Source organism: Cryptomeria japonica, chromosome 7 (genome assembly GCF_030272615.1).
Source record: "Cryptomeria japonica chromosome 7, Sugi_1.0, whole genome shotgun sequence".
NCBI lineage: Eukaryota > Viridiplantae > Streptophyta > Pinopsida > Cupressales > Cupressaceae > Cryptomeria > Cryptomeria japonica.
The window spans coordinates 159,235,563-159,240,833 of NC_081411.1; positions in this window are offsets into that span (position 1 = coordinate 159,235,563).

The following is a 5,271-nucleotide window of genomic DNA, read 5'->3' on the forward strand; positions in this document are numbered from 1 at the left end:
TGTCTTGTAAGATGAATCAAATTCCCTTTGAAAACTTTGGACATTAACTTGTTGAAAGTTAGATAACCTTACAAGTTTGGAAGACGCAACAAGTTAACTTGTTGGAGAAGGTAAAGTCTTCAACACATTTAGAAGATTTTCTTCCAAATTTGGAGAAGTGGCTCCCCCAAATTTAGGGATGTGACATGATTAAAAGAATCTGGCTAATTAATGAGGGGTTAGAGAGGTTCTAGAATAATGTTAGCATGCTAATAAAAAATGTAGGTGAATGCAAGTGGAGGAAAATAGGCATTTTTAGATAAAATAAAAGTGATGCAACTTGCATTTGTAGGATTTTGCAAGTAGGGGGACTATTCACAAATAAATAATGATTTATTTAAATGCAAAGGGATTTTTAATTAAATGTAAATTCAATTAAATGGCTAAAGGGGATTAATCAAACCTTAGTTTAATTAATAGGTTAGGATAGAAGAAATGGAGTTTAGTAAAGTGTTTAATTTGATTAATAGGCTAATAGAGATATTAATTAAACTTTGGTCTAATTAATAGATGAATAAATGATGATTAAATGAATAAAATTCATTTAATTAGTTGTGAAAGTTTTAGGTGTCTAATATTACATTCAAGATTAAAGTTTCAAAGATTGGAGCCATGCATATCGCGAACAAAATATATTGAATCTCAACTTCTATATATCAAGTTTTTGAATAATTACAAGTGTATGATCTTATACAAAAATGACATAAACATCAACTCAAACAAAATGTATGTCCATATGCAAAATACACATGCCAACTAGACATGTATATATCCCAAAATGTCTATTTCATCCTAAATTGTTGATGTATCATCAAAATTGATCATGTTTGAAGCACTCCTTAGCTCTGGAGGATCCTGCACAAGAAAAATCAATCCACAATTGAGATTAGTTATATTATATAATTTACATTCGAAAAGTTAACATAAAAAACAATATACATTGAAATATAATTGAATTATAAAATTAAATTCTTAATTACCTTAGGTCCAAATCTTTTCTTTGGACGACCGAAATTCCTAGAAGATTCATGTGTTTGAGAAGGGATGTCATCAAGATTTTCGTAGACAACCTATATATGTACACAAATATAACATTGATACAAGTTATCATATAATTGTCGATGAGAGGAACATATATACTAAACACAAAATAAAATAAACACATGTACCTGAGGCATCTCTTCTTCTTCTTCAGGTATTATAGGTGCAGTAAACAAGGATGTGAAGCCAACAATTCTTTGTACATAAAGATGAAAATTATGTTAAACTATCAATCTATGTAGACATGTATAATCATTATAAGTTATTTAAAATCTGAATTCAATCATATTTGCATTCAATTACCTTTCCCTTGTCTATGAATGTGCTTCCAGAGCTTGGATCGCATGGCATCACACTCGCACTAGGTGTGTCCTACAAGAATAAAATAAGATAAACATGTAAGTTAATATATAATTTAATTAATGACAAGTACGTATACAATAAAAAATGGAAATGACTAGGTACAATTATATATACCATATATCTGTCAAGGCCAAATGAAATGGCTATCAAGGTGTCATCATGGATCTGTGATAACTCCTCCTCAAACATCAACTCTTAAATAGACCATGTATATAAATATTAGTACTTAATACTATCTCTTATAAATATTCATTTATAATAAAGTGCACTATTAAATTACAAGTTAAGTCTTACCACTATATCATCAGTGTATGATGAAGTTACCTCCTTGTCTCTATCATGTGAGGACTCCCCATGGTGTGCTCCAATCACTGTTGTTTCATGTGTTGCATCACCCATACTATGCAACTCGTAATCAATTGTGTTTGTGGGAGGATCAACAAGTCATCCAAGAGGACCTAAGCATTGTTGATAGCACATAGTACAAGTATGTAGCACACAAATATGTGGAGCTGAGGAGAATGTGTCAGCACCACCCGATCCACTACTTGCATCATCAAAAGGCCAAGCTAGTGCCTCAACCTAATAAACTAAAAGGCCACTCAAAAAGTGACTAGATGATATAGTCTGTGATGTTGCCTCAATGATAATATATGAATGTTTTACTGGAGGTGGGAATGTTGGCATTTTTTATGTTTATGTTGTAATTTTCATTGATGGACACACACTTGTATCGAGATCCCCTTTATATGTATGAGCTCATGCTCAACCGGTATTTTTTGCAACCAGTATATTGCATACTATTCTTTAGACTAGTGATTTTGCAGAATGTGTTTCCCGGTCTGAAGTGGTATGTCGACCCCAAGCGGTTCGTAGATCACAAGCGGTACGAGGGAGCAAAGTGGCACAACACATTCTTACCAGTCTTCATTTGTGACAAACCGGCAACCAGTATTTTGTATGAACTAGTAATACTCTGTGATGAGTTACCAACCATTTGTGATGAAGTTACCAATCCACCGATTGTTTGACGGTGTCGACACATTGACGGTGATTCTTGTGTCATGTTACTGAGTATGTCTAGATTCATTAAACCTAGGAAATTGTAATGTAATCCTATTGGACCGACATGAAATCAGATCCCTTTAAAAGGACATCATGTCTAGGGTTTTTAAGTTGTTGCTAAAAAGGGTTATTGTTGAGCTAGGGTTTGTGGTAGAAGTTAAGAATGATCTTATTAGAGAAGATCAAGTTGTAACTGTGAGAGAGAGAGAGAGAGAGAATACTGAAGTAATGCTGGAATGCATTAGCTGTGAGCAATACTAGATCTAACCAAGTAGTTTGTGCTATTAGATAGATCAAACACTTGTTGATTACTCACATCTTTGACAAGTCTGTAGCCCTTAACCAGGTAGGCCTCAAAGCCTTTGTAAAATCCTCTAACAAGGTGGTTCACACATGTGAATCTAAAATCCTCTAACAAGGTAGTCTTTAATCGGACTTATCTCCTAACAGAGATTGAGATTCCTAACAAAATCTATTCTGGTGAAGAACATTGTAAGACCTTAACCGGTCTGACCTTAACCGGTCTGGTTTCTATTCTGCAGATATCCTCAGAGGACCCAAGGAATTGGTCCTGAACCTTTTATGAACCGGAACCACAACCAGTTTAATGTCTTCAATCATCAGTCAAGAAGCGGTGGTCATCAAGCAGCAACCAGATGGAGAGAAAGTTGTATGATCTATCATGGTCATGGTCATGCTACTGCAACATGTAGAAGGAAGAATGGAAACATGTACAATGGACCTTGGAGGGCACCTGGACTTGTTTGCTATCACTGCAACAAACCGGGTCACATTGCAAGATTCTGCAAAAGCAGAAAAAGTATATCTGATGATATACCGGTCACTCAGGAAGGAGTAATAGATGTTGAAAAAGTTCAAGGAGACATGAAGAAAACATGGAAGAAGAAACCAATATTGTCAGAAGAGGAACAGATTTCTGCACCTAGTGTAGAAATATCGAAATTGGCAAACTAAGCCTCAAAGGCTTAGGGGGAGAAAACGGTGAAATGCTTTCAAACCCCCGATTGACACTGATAAAAGACCTTAACTGGTATGTTATACCTATTGCTTGGCAGAAGATCAAAAATGGTAAAAAGGAAAATTAGGGTTTACGCCCTAATAGAGGAGCATTAATTATGGTAGGTGAGAGACATGTATAAATGCATTTTTCAAATCATTTCTCACTATCAGTTTTTGAGCAAAGAAAAGTTTTCAAGTGCAGAGCGAAGAAAAGGCGATTTGAGCTTAGATTTCAACAAATTGGATAACCTTGAAAGAGATTCAAATCTAGTTTGCAAGCGGTAGTGGAGAACACAAAGCGGTGATTTGGCATCCGACAAAGAGTGAAGTGAAGCAAAATCAGGAATACCTAAATTCGCATTTGAAAGGTATTTTTCGTGTTCCTGAAATACTCTTCAATGGCTTCCGCATCTCATACCAGTTCAAGTACATCCATTGAGTCAGAAAGTTTCATTCAAAGGAAGTCCAAGTATAATGCTTTGTCACAAGTTCCAGCTGGAGTCATAGTTGAAGAAGGAATTTCTGATTATATTGATTGCAAAATAGAAGACCTAGGGTCTTTAGAGCCATTCATACTCAGTTAGGTCTATTTTGCGGAAAGGACAAAAGGATCAAACCAGAATTTAGTGTCATAGAGAAGAAGAAATTCCACAATGTAGTATATTTCCTGGAAGACTTCATAGAGGATCACATTAGGATCATCTTGAGCAGAGTCCATGGTGACAAGATGTACCTGGAGAGGATGCATGATATCACACCTCAGGTAATTCATGCAGTCATCAGTTTCTGCAACACAAGGGAAGTGCCAGCCCTAAGAAAAGTGAGCAAAATGGAAATGACCAAGCTCACCGGTTCAACAAGTGATTCACGGGGCATGACAATCAATCTTATCAAGGATGATCTGGTGAAATATGCATGCATGGTGATTGGATACAGAACATTCTCAGCCAGTAGGATTAATTATGTATTTGCTGCAGTGGTAAATGCCGCTTACCGAATGATAAAAGTGGATGCATCTTTTGATTTATGCACCGGCATGCAGAGGCAACTCCTACTAAATCTTAAGGAAATCAAGCAGGACAACTCACTGAGGTTTAAGTTTGGACAACTACTGGTAGGGTTGTTCTTTTATTTCCAAGGCTACTTACTGGGTGTAGGAGATGTCCAGTGGTCACCTGACCAATCGGTAACCAAGAAGATAAAGGAAAGCATGCAAGCCATTGGAACTGGCTACCCTGAGGTACTAAACAAATACTTTGATGAGTTCAGAAGAAAGATGAGTCAGAGGGTAAGAATCTCAGGTGACATAGTGAAGACAAATGAAGATGACATTTGTTTCACTATTCAGGTGGACAAATGTCTAATGGAGGTTGTTGAGCCTAGAATGGAGGAAGTGGAGCCTATGGGCTATGAGGTCATGTTTGACATGTTGGAAGGGTATGCTTCAACCCTTATTGCCTCGCCTCTTGATCCAAAGGCTAAGAGAATCGAAACCTACTTGGAGAGGATTGCACTGGTTGAAGAACCATCGATGAAGAAGGGAAAAGAACTGGTAGCTAAGAAAGCTAAGGCAGTGCCTGCAGCATCGACACCGGCTACCACTGCGACTCCAAGAGTTACCAAGCGGTCACCGACAAAGAAGAAACCCGAGGTAACACCAGCAAAAGTCTTTGAAAGAAAGAGGAAGACTAAGGCAAATGAATTGGACTCCAAAGAAACTAAGTCTGATGAACAACCAAAGAA